At 39.7% G+C, this 12,600-nt stretch overlaps 1 pseudogene across 1 annotated transcript; it reads left to right on the top strand.

The window, feature by feature from the left end:
* Nucleotides 1-1,447: 1,447 nt before the first annotated feature.
* LOC146568955 (UDP-glucuronosyltransferase 2B31 pseudogene) lies at nucleotides 1,448-9,240 on the top strand (annotated as a pseudogene). Its single transcript, XR_014893674.1, has 2 exons — nucleotides 1,448-1,556; nucleotides 5,303-9,240. The product of XR_014893674.1 is annotated as a UDP-glucuronosyltransferase 2B31 pseudogene (transcript).
* Nucleotides 9,241-12,600: the final 3,360 nt, after the last annotated feature.

Genomic DNA, 12,600 nt, shown 5'->3' with positions numbered 1-12,600 from the left:
ATTTTGCTGTTTTATTTCATTTGTTTCATATGAAACTCTGGTGGTCTGAATCTGTGCTTTGAATACTGAAGTTGGTATAAGGGAAAAACCCTAAACGGTGGTGTTGACTGCTCAACACTTGTGGGTTTTGATTTGAAATTAAAATGAACACTAGATATATCTTTTAGATATATTTTAATCAATGGGCAATAGTGGTTTACAGGAGTGGGTGAGTGGGAGGATTATAAGGTTCAAAAATGAATAAGAAAGTGTTTACATGTTTACATGTGCAACTTCTGCAGTTCCTCTGCTGTCTCCAAACGCGAGCCAGTCCTCACAGACTTTACAGCAGAAGGAAAGATGTTTACAGCTTGATACATGAAACCTTTTTTTGTTTTCTGGGGGTAAGGTCTACCTTTATAACAACTGCATCATGGGAGACGTTTTCTATAACTTGTATTTTTACATTTTTTTAAGACTCAAAGTTTGGAGAGTGGCTGGCTTTTGACACGTGTACCAACACATGTATCCACTACATGATTATTTCTGACTCCAAGAAACTAAAATGCAAGAGCAACACCGAATAGCAGTCAAAATTCAACGTGAATCTTTCAGCCCCTGCTGCTAGTATCAAGAAAGCTCATGTCTCCCATTTCATGCACACAAATAAATCACATTTATGCTCATATTTTATGGCATAGGTATCGTCTTTGGTTTGATCCATTAGCCATGGCTGTGTGTAAGTAATTATGAGAATTAAGTAGGTAAAGTCAGTAGCGGCTGCGCACCCTGCAGGTGCAGTCTAATCACTATGAATTTCCATTCGAGGGGTAATTATTTGACCTCTAGTAATTTTCCACACTTTTTTCGAGAGCTAAAAAGCTTCACATGTTCCCAGATATTAAAGGATATATATTTATGCTACTTTTATAGATTAAACAGGCATTCATTCTGATGAGTCTGATTCTGTCTTTACCTTGTATATCAGCAGCACTGTGGTGTTGGGATTAACACTGATTACTATACAAATGCAATCATATTAAAAACTGTATAAATGTTGCACCTCTTTTAAAATGTTATTTTTTGTATTGTTCCACTAAGGTCACAGGAAGCTGTGAGGGCTGCTGTGTGCATTGCTCCAGTGTCAACCTATTGGTTCTCTCAAGGTTATTTCCTGAGAATGCCGAGAGCTTTTGCAAACTCCCAGAATTTGCAATTCCAGGTTTTTTCTTTTGTCATTGGAATGTTCTTACTTTCTAGGAACAGGGATATCTCACTGGTTGAGCTCATACAGATCAAGACCACACTGGCTTTATTCTGTTTAAGAAGATATTGTGTTACTCCACAGTTTTTGTGTGTGTGCCACAGAGTATGTGCTCTGTAGGAAGACTACTTCCCTTTCCTCTTCCAACCCTAAACTGCGCACATGCATATGAAACCCACGGGTTACACACTCCTCCCACCTTATGCAACACAGTAATTAGGATTTGGGTTCTTTTCTCCTGCACTCTGAAGCTGAGCTCCTTTCTCTCAGAGAGGATCCAAAGTACTTTTGTCCACATTCTCAGGCATTTAAGGTAGGTTACAACACTTTCTATCCTTCACAGTAACAGTTAAACTATTATAAATGCTTACTCAGCACTTCCGAAATAAACTCAGAAGACTTAGTTGTTTTTTCTTCAGCAGCTGGCATTCAGAAAAGAAACTGAATACAAGGGCATGTTTCTTCCTCTTTGGTGTTTTTAGCTTGTTAGAAAATCCCTGCTAAATGTAGATGACGAGATTAGAGACTGCAGGCATTACTCAGGACATACATACACCCCCTGAACTTTGATTTGTTGCAACATTTCATGTTACACAGTGAGGTTAGCCTGTGTGTGATCTCGTTATGGCAAAGTGATCCTTGAGGGAGCTCCTATAGCAGAAACTACTCCAAAAAGCTCTGAGTTTGTTGCAAGTATTATGTGTGCCTGGACAGATTCAGTCAAAGTAACAAAGTCCAAACTAAACAATATGCAGTGATACATCTTTCTAGGCATGATGTCATGATCCAATCCAGTCAGAGTTCAAAGAGGTGTGGGTGTTACTTAACCTCTGTTAAATGTAGCAATAAATAGAGCACAGGTTGGGCATTTAGTGGTTTTTAGTATGGTTTAATTTACAAATGATAGCTGCAGAAAACAACAGGAAATGTGGCTTAAAGAAGAATTAAAATGCTATATTACACAGAACTGTATATTTAGAGTTAATGCACACAGTGTGCATTTATGAGCAGAATGTGACAAACCATTATTTTAATAACCAGAGAAGATCTTGTGGGGGCATCTGCCTCCACAATGATGTCAGCCACATACCTCTAAGATTCTGCGACTTTATGTTACACGATTGTTGCAGACACAAAGTCACTGCACAGAAAGAGAAACAGACATATATTAATCAACTGCTCGAGTTTTAAAGTGATTCAACACATACGCAGAGTAAAAAGCTCCACTGATCTCTGACATCTGGCAAAAATTCTTCTCTTGTTGTTGTTGGTCGCTCAGACAGTGATGTTATTAAACTGTTCCAAGTCATTTTAAATGCAGTGTTTTGAATACACGCAGTGTGAGCTCACCAGTGGCACACTATAGGTGCTTTGTACATTGAATACAACCTTTGAAGTATAGTATGGTCATTTAATAACAAATAGACCACCATTATGATGACAGGGACCTCCAGGCGCAAAACCAGTAATCATCAGTTGTCCATGGATGTTGTTTTTGGACTAAATAATGTTATGATTTGGCCCTGTTTGGCCAAAGTCAAGCTTTTTGGAGCTGTCTGAAGTACATGCTACCGGAAAAAAAACACAAAAACAAAACAAATAAAACTTTAGACAGCTTTGGCAGACAGCTCACAACCTCAGAAAGTCGGCTGAAATGTTCAAGGTGAAAAGAGATCTTTTCAAGTTGTGGAAAAGACATTTAGAAAAGAAGACACGTTTACATAGAAACCAATTGATTATTGATTGGGTTATCTCTGAAGAGACGTATTTCACTTTACAAATATCGTTTCCATTTAGTTTTTTAAATGAGTTGTTGCTGGATGTGACTGTGTCATTGCATTATTACACTATCAATGTTCTGTAAGGAGTGACACACTATATATCCTACATTAAGTGTTGTGGAAGATTTTCCACTGATACTGTGCAGATCTTCCAGATGACTCAAAATGTGCATAAAACACCAACTGTAGTGGAAAGTCACTGTGTGCACTAGTTAGATGCATTATACTCTTATAGCTTTGCCAACATTTTATTTTGGCCCAGGGCAAAAACAGCCATGGACTGATTGACACACACCAAGAAAGTGGCATATTTAGACACAATGGCTCTTCTCTGTCTTGCTTATACAGAGCCTTCGGTCCTTTTTTGTGTTTCTTGAGTAATAGTTTATTGTGTTTGTCTTTGCCAAGACACAAGTACAGTATTGGGTCTCTAATAGACACTTGGAAACACCTCCCCCTGTATTTAACTGCTGGATTTCCTCACTGAGAGGCCACCAGCAGTTCAGGTCAACAACAGCACATCAAGCAGGGATGTCTGCTGAGTCGTCTTCTCTTCACTCTGCTGACCCACAACCATACCCCACACTACAGCAATAACCTCTTTATTAGATTTGCAGGTTTATTTATGGTTTATTTATATTTATTTTTGGCGTTCAGTCAAATTAACAAAGTCCAAACTAAACAATATGCAGTGATGCAACTTTATAGGGATATTGTCAAAGTTTGGCACACATACATACATTATTGTGCACATCCTGAAATTGTACATATATTTATTCTCATAATTCTCACATTCCTGCTCTTATAATTGGCTTGTTTCTTACATTTCTTTGTTTTGCACACCACTGTTGCTTGTGAAGCTTGCAGAAAAGAATCTCACTCACATGTGCTGTACCAGTGATGTGACGTGACAATAAAAGTGATTTGATTTGATTTGATGATACAACTATGGTGGGTTTCAACAGCAAAAATGATGAGACATACTACAGAAGTGAGGTATCTCAATTAGTATGTGGTGCAGTGAAAACAATCTAGACAAGTGACAGCCCTAGTACCCATCATGTGCACCTTCTACTGAGGCATGATTGAGAGCATCTTCACCAGCTGCATCTCTGTGTGGTTTGAAGACTCAACCACCTTGAGCCACAGAATATAGTAAATGGAGCAGGGAAGCTATCTGGGGCCTCAATCTTCTCCCTCCCTCTACAAAACTGTTAGTATTGCGGGTGATCCCACAAACCCCTCACACAGCTTTTTTAGTCTCGTGACCCCAGAGAAAAGTTCTGGGTGGTTCCACCAGGTTTCATCAGCCAGGCTGTCGTGATAGTGAACTTCCTCCCTCACCTCTTTACCCACTCAGAGTTATCTGCTCTCAAAAAGATGCTCCATGTCTTAGCCTTTACTTTACATGAAGGACTTTCATTCTGATGTTTCCTCACTTGCAATAATTGATGGAGGCTTTTAATAAATCATTGATACTTTATATTTTTACATAAAGAAATGCAATAGCGTATATACCTTTAAGAATTCTTGTAAGCCTCAAATGTATTTGTGCATAGAAAGCAATAATAGAATCTAGGCTTTAATGTATCTTGTGTAATTCATTTTAATATGCTGAGACCTAATATGTAATTTCGAATCTGTATCTGTATGCACACTGTGGATCAGGAGGATATGACATTTGATTTCTGTGTATGTCCTGAACATAGAGCAGAACTCACAATTAAGTTGACTTTGACTTGAAGTATTTAACCTTCATACATGGATGCATTCATTCATATCAGGTCATGACACAGTGCATGCCTATGTCTTACCATTATATGGTAATACATATCTTACCATTATATTCAAAACTTTTGCAACAGTATTAGATGCTGAGAGACAATTGTTCGCCCAAGACCTACAAAATCCATGTAAAGACATGGTATTGTCTGCCAGGACATTGTGATTAGAGTCCTGTGGGGTTTTTTTTGTTTTGAACTAGTATTTGTTTTTCTTCTCTTTTTATTTTTTACCTTTATTTTTGCACACCTGCCAGGTTTAGGCAATTTTAACTACCTGCTTAGAAATAAGAAAGCTATCTAAGTAGCACCATTCAAAAAGACAACCCTTTCAACTCAATCAATAATTCTGTAATCTGGTGGGTCCTGCAACTTAAATAAGTTTGCCAGTTGGAAGAAATTCAAGATGTCATTTATGCATCACTTGTACAATCATACTTGCAACATTGACTGTGAACTTAACAGTTAAATTATAATTGTTCTATGGTTTTCCTCAGACTTGATCCATGGGGAGCATTCAAGGAGTTTCTCTGTTTCTTCTGGGGGTGACTTTGTCACTACTTCCAAGTCCTGTCCAGGGTGGAAAGATTCTGGTGTTCCCCGTTGATGGCAGCCATTGGGTGAACATGAACCTGCTGATCCAGAGCCTCCACGCCAAAGGCCATGAAGTCACTGTGGTCCGCACAGCCACTAGCTGGTATGTCAAAGAAGAGGCACCACATTACAGCTCCATCACTGTCACCTTACCAGAGGCTGTCTGCATAGAGGAGCAGGACTTCTATGTAGCTTTCCTGGTCAAGATACTGGAAATCAAAAAACAAGGGGCATCTTTGATGGCCTTCATAAAGTTCTACTGGGAAATGATAGGTTCATTATCAAAAATCCACCAACAAGCTAGTCTGTTAGGTGTAGAAATATTTGAGAACAAGACTCTAATGTCGAAGATACGTGACTCTAATTTTGACCTGGTTCTTATGGACCCTGGACTTCCTGTTGGAGTTATAGTGGCCCACAAACTAAAGCTTCCAGTTGTTTTTAACATCAGATGGATCACCAGTGGGGAAGGTCATTTTGTGGTTGCTCCATCACCAACGTCATATGTCCCAACTTCTGGAAATGCCATATCTGACAAGATGACCTTTTTTGAAAGAGTCAAAAACACATTCCACTACTTCCTCAACACCTGCATTGACAAGTTTATAGTGTGTCCTCCCTATGATAGAATGGTAGAAAAGTACTTAGGCCCAGATGTGAACTTCTATCAGCTTCTTCAAGGAGTAGACCTGTGGCTCATGAGAGTGGACTTTGTCTTCGAATTCCCCAGGCCTACCATGCCGAACATTGTCTACATTGGAGGATTTCAGTGTAAGCCTGCTGAGGCCTTACCTTCAGAGTTGGAGGAGTTTGTTGAAAGTTCAGGAGAACACGGCTTCATCCTGATGTCTCTGGGGACGCTGGTGAATGGTTTGCCAATAGAAATAACTTCAGAAATCGCAGCTGCCTTTGCTCAGCTTCCTCAAAAGGTCGTATGGAGGCATGCTGGTGAACGCCCCAACAATGTGGGGAACAATACCCTTCTGGTGAAATGGATGCCCCAAAACGACTTGCTGGGTCACCCAAAGATAAAAGCCTTTGTGGCTCATGGTGGCGCCAATGGGATCTATGAGTCCATGTACCATGGTGTGCCAATTATTGGCATTCCCCTGCTGTTTGACCAGTTTGAAAACATTTTGCGAATGGAAGTTCGAGGAGCTGCTAAAATGGTGGATGTAACAAAAGTCACCCAGCAGAATTTCCTCAAAGTCCTCCAAGAAGTTCTTAACAAGCCCTCCTACAGAAACAACATGAAGCATCTGTCTGCTCTCCACCGAGACAGACCAATGCATCCTCTGGATGCTGCAGTTTACTGGATTGAGTTTGTTATGAGGCACAAAGGAGCTGCACATTTACGCACCGAGTCTTATAAGATGCCCTGGTATGTGTATCATTCTGTGGATGTTATAAGCTTTTTGTTGGTCATCTTGTTTATGCTGACAGCCTGTGTAGTGGCAGTCATACGATTCACGTGGCTTCGAATGTGCAGGAGGAGGAAACCAAAGCAAGAGTGACTCCTCGAATGAAGATGGATCCAATTAAAATGTTATATTGATATTCTAGTCAAAGGAGCTTGCAAAGAAAAGTGTCTGGACTTCTTTACGTTACCTTCTTTACGTTTTCAAGTAACTTAAAGAAGTCCAGACGCTTTTCTTTGCAAGCTTCTTTGACTACGATGACCTGGATGACTGAGAACCTTCACAGACATATTGATATTCTAGATTTTTCTTGTCTTTACCCAATCATATGAAAAGACCAAATTTTACTTGAGATTTCTCCTGGGTTAGTCGTTCTTTACTGCTGCTCAGCCTAAAAGGAACAAATAATGAACAAAGCCAGCCCGGACATTCTGTTGCAGTTATATCTCTTGGCTTTCCTGGGAACACCTTGATGTTTTCCTGGACAAACTGGAGGAGGTAGCTAGGAAGATGGAGGTCTGGGCTTCTCTGCTTAGGCTTCTGCCCCCGCGACCTGGGCCCAGCTGTTATAAAATGGATGGATAGAAAGTAAAAAGTAAATATGGAACACAATAAAAAAAACATCCTTACACTAACTTATCCTCCAAAGATCCTGCATCCTAATATAGGGACAGAGTATTTTTCTTTTTGGCCTGTTCCATAAACTACAAAGGTTTTAGGACTGTCTATTTGATTCAAATCACTCTGGTGCTGTCACTGTCACTTAATGCTAATACAAAGTAAGTGATGCAATATTAAACTTCCAATGGTGAGCAATATCTGACTATGAAAAGAAATTTTTCATAGTCAGATTTTCTTCATATTTTGCTAGGGACATATCAAAAGCTTAGTGAAATGTGCAAACAATAATGAAAATACAGAATATACAGCCTGCCTTAGCAGCTCCAAACCGGGCCCATGACTTATGTCTGTGAAAGTTCTCAGTCATCCAGGCCCATGACTGTACCTCCACAATGTTTTACAGTTGGCTGTAGACACTGTTCTACCTTGTTCCACATCCTCTTCTTTACTTACTGCAGAACCAAAAGTTGCCACTGATTTTCTGTCTAATTTTTATGTAATTTGGGACACCTTAGCTTTCATTTCCTGTTTCCCGTCCTTGTAAATGGCTTCTTAACAGCCACCCTTCAACTTGGGACCATTTCTGATGATAGATTTTAGGTCTGATACTTCATTGTTTGTCTTCGCTTGTCCAGTTTCTTCAAATTTTTTAAGAACACACTGCACAACATGACAAGATACGTCAGGTTTTCAGCTAATAACTCTTTGGGTAACCCTTTGTCCGTGCGAAAATACTAAACTGGACTGAAAATGAGTGAAAAAGCTGCTGAAGAAAAACACAAAAGCCTGGAGAACTATCAGTCAACACCACTTTAAATTGCAAAAAAGCCTTGCTCCTTGGAATCAAAATATAAAGAAATGAAGGGTGGCTCAAGAGTTTTGGACAGTACTGTGGCAGCCAAACACGAGAGAAAATAATCTGTTAAATGTGAAGATTTGACTTTTATGGATCTGACTGACTTTTAATGTTCTGTTCAATAAGAGTCAAAACGACCAGCTAAGCTCATCACTAAAGGTTTTATAGTAGCCAATCTCTGTTTCCCCACAGAACTCACATTTAAGGCATTTCTGAATGGTCACACATCTGTGTTCAGCCTGTGTTTATAACCGCACAAACAGCAAATGCACCTCATGCTCATGTTTCAGTAATTTTACAATACAGTAGTGTCCAGCTGTTTTAGTAAGTCAATGGGTCTTGTCTAAAATAACTATCTGAAACAAAACACAAGCCTTGCTGCGAGCAGTTGCATAAAGGAACTATATTCTTTCTACTGTTTACATCCACTAACCAATAGAAGTGTGGAGCCAGCTAACATTACAGAGGAAGTACAAGCTTAACTACCCAGAACCATCCTTTGTTCTTGAATAATCACAAGGTTTGTGGATTATTTTTAGTAAATGGGTTATAATTCACTGCTGTTTTTCAAATGTATTTTCAGCCATGTTAGCCTCAGACTGAAGGTAGATGGATAAAAGGAGACGGATATGTACATTTGATTATCATATTTACATTTACATTCAATAAATAAATTCACATTTAATAAATGCTGGAAAGCTGAATGCTCGGTTACTGTTAATGTGGAATTTTGACATAGAATCAGTGAATGTGTAATTTGTAAGCCATGAGTGTGTTTTTAGCACTGTTACTGTGAACTGATGTGTAGTTCTGATGTTTAACAAGCTATGGAAAAACTGAATAATTTACCTTATTTTAATGTTCTTTCAATATTTATGTGATGCAAATGTATGTTGTTTAATAACACTTGAAGACAAAATACTTGATTAAAATTTAAAAAATGAAACTTTTTGTCAGAAGCTTTATTTGTTCTGGAAAGTCCGGCATGACTGACATCGGACTCTTCCGGCATGATGGCGCCTGTGTTTGGCTTCGCCGCTGCCGGGTGTAGTTGGTCTCGCTCTATTGTCGTGTTTTTTCTTTCTACTCTGCTGTTTTTTAACTGTTTTAATGATGTACTGGCTACCTTGGTCTACGATCGTCTGACGCTGTTATCCATCCGTTCGTCAATGACGGCCAAAGATGTTTTTTCTCCTTCCTTTTGTGGGACTTTCCATTCTCCACACTTTTCTCCGCACTCCTTTGGTACCTTCCACCCTCAGCCTGTGACTGGATCTTCGGCCAGCGCTTTCAGCGTTCCCCGTAGACTACGGAGAAGAAGAGGAAAGAGATCGGGCATCCAGGTGAAGCTTAGGCTCCTCTGGCGGCGGGGACGAATTGGAAAGCGATGTCGGGCGTTTTCCGTTGCCTACGCACATGACAGCTATATGGAGAGGAATCTGTCTCCCAAGGCCCTACTTGGATATAGGGGGCCCGGCTTTCCAAGGCCGTGTTATCTCAGAAGGGTTCATCCAGACTCTCCTGCCGACTGGCTTTTCATCCCCTCGGTGAGTGGAATATATGAACGTGAAGGGTCTGATCCCGAGAATTTACGCCCTTTAATTCGAGAAACTCTAGCTTCTTCCAACAACAATGTTTTCACCCCGCTGTCTATGGCGCTCTTTAATGCCCGATCTTTGACGAATAAATCGTTTGTGCTTAACGATTTTATTGTTTCTAAAAATCTGGACTTCCTGTTTTTGACTGAGACCTGGCAACGGGGGTCGGATTATTCGTCTACTATTGAAATGTGCCCAAATGGCTTCTCTGTCATTAGCCAGCCTCGAGGATCTGGTCGTGGAGGAGGCCTCGCGGTGGCATATCGGAGCCGTTTTAACTGCCGTTCAGTGAAAGTTGGACACTTTCTGTCTTTTGAACTGCAGCTCATCAAAATTGGAAAGAAGGATCCTTTTTACTGTGCGTTGGTCTATCGCCCTCCTGGCCCAAACAGCTCGTTTTTAGCCGAGTTTAGTGATTTTCTGTCCTCTACTATGAGGTTGTCTAAATTGCTTCTTGTGGGAGATTTTAATATACATATTGATGATGAGTCCGACCGCTTTGCTAGGAGTTTTACCAGTATCATGGACTCTTTTCATTTTATCCAACATGTATCTGGCCCCACACATAACAAAGGCCATACACTGGACCTTGTTTTTTCTTTGGGTCTGAATATTGATTATATCTGTTCTAAGGACATTTTTATTTCTGACCATTATTGTGTCTTTTTTAATATGTCTTTTTATGAGCCTATGTCTCCTGTTCATCGGACAGTTATTTCCCGCACTTTAGACTCCTCCACAGCACAGAAGTTCTCTGATGTTTTTAATTTAACATTATCCCCACAAAACGATGTTGATTTTTCTATAGATCTATTCAATTATCATTGTCTTTCGATCTTAGATGAAATCTGTCCGATTAAAATGAGACCTGTGCCTGTTTCCAAGTCTGTACCCTGGTTAAATGACAACATTCGTCTTATAAAACGTAATTGTCGTAAAACTGAGCGGTTATGGAGGAAAACTCACTTAAATGTTCATCTCCTCTATTTAAAGGATCTTTTAGCCTCCTTTAACAATGCTATTAGAGTTGCGAGGGCTGCTTACTTTTCTCAGCTGGTTGCAATGAGCAGAGGTAATCCTAAAGTTTTATTTGATACTATTACTAATATTATTACTCCTGCTCCACCTGCTGCTATTATTTCTTCTGTTGAAGATTGTGAAACTTTTCTTGCTTTCTTTTTAGAAAAAATTAGCAACATAAGGAAAAACCTGTCTTTTTCAGCGTCTGCGCTGTCTGTTCCCACGCCAGCTCGGCCTGTTGTTTTAGAAGGTTTTTCACCTGTCTCACTACCAGAGCTGGGAAAAATAGTTAGTGCAACAAAATTATCCTCTTGCTCTCTTGATTTTTTACCTGCATCATTATTTAAAAATGTCTTTTACTCTACTGGTCCCTGTATTCTTACTATAATTAATACCTCCTTGGCCTCGGGCATAGTCCCTGCCTATTTTAAAACTGCTGTTATACATCCCTTGTTAAAAAAGCCTATGCTGGACCCATCTCTCCCTAGCAATTATAGACCGATCTCAAAAATTCCGTTAATTGCTAAGATTCTAGAGAAGATCGTGGCTAAGCAGCTTACAGCAGTTTTAGATAATTATAGTATTTTCGACAAATTTCAATCTGGCTTTCGTAAAGTTCATTCCACTGAAACAGCCCTTCTTAGAGTTTCTAATGACATTTTGTTACAAAGCGATGCAGGTAAATGTTCTGTTCTCTTAATGTTGGATCTTACGTCGGCCTTTGATACTGTTGACCACTATATTTTACTTAACAGGCTGAAACACTGGGTTGGTGTCTCTGGGACTGCATTGAAATGGTTCTCCTCGTATCTCTCTGAACGATATTCTTCTGTGGCAGTTTCTAAGTATAGATCATCTTCTGCGTCCCTGTCTTTTGGTGTGCCACAAGGCTCTGTGCTAGGGCCATTACTGTTTTTAGTTTATTTACTCCCTCTCCAGCACATTCTGAGCCCTTTTGAGGATATTTGTTACCATTGTTATGCGGACGATATCCAACTCTATATATCTTTTAAACCAGAAGAGGCTTCTAAGCTGCGGCTTTTAAATGTGTGCTTGGAAACCATTAAAGGCTGGATGGCTGAAAACTTCCTCCAACTAAATGAAAGTAAAACCGAAGTCCTCTTATGTGCCCCAGATAGACATATACCCAGTATAATAAATGCTCTTGGTCCTCTTTCAACGTTTGTAAAACCATCTGTCAGGAACTTGGGGATTATCCTTGATCCTGCTCTTACGTTAGATAGTCATGTTAAATCTCTTGTTCGGTCTTGCTTTTATCATTTAAGAAATATTTCTAAATTGAGCTCTATTATATCCTATACCGAACTGGAGATTGTTACTCATGCTTTTATCTCTTCACGACTGGACTATTGCAATTCCCTGTTTACTTGTTTAAATAAAGGTTCTTTGGAGCGTCTGCAGATCGTTCAGAATGCTGCAGCAAGACTTTTGACGAAAGCTTCTAAATTTTCACATATAACACCGTTGCTCATGCAGTTACATTGGCTTCCTGTTGAATTTAGAGTCCAGTTTAAGATTTTGGTTTTAACTTTCAAGGCTCTTCAACAACAAGCACCACCATATATCATTGAACTTTTACAGCCCTATGCCCCTAGTAGGTCTCTGAGGTCGAGTAGTCAGGGCCTACTTGTCATTCAGTATACGAGACTGAAAACTAGGGGTGATAG

The sequence above is a fragment of the Mchenga conophoros genome, linkage group LG8, assembly GCF_057382185.1.
Source record: "Mchenga conophoros isolate Kocher_MC1m ecotype Shallow Benthic linkage group LG8, M_conophoros_male_GT1.1, whole genome shotgun sequence".
NCBI classification, from domain to species: domain Eukaryota; kingdom Metazoa; phylum Chordata; class Actinopteri; order Cichliformes; family Cichlidae; genus Mchenga; species Mchenga conophoros.
The sequence above is the reverse complement of the archived record's forward strand: the minus strand, read 5'-3'. Positions and strand labels throughout refer to the sequence as shown.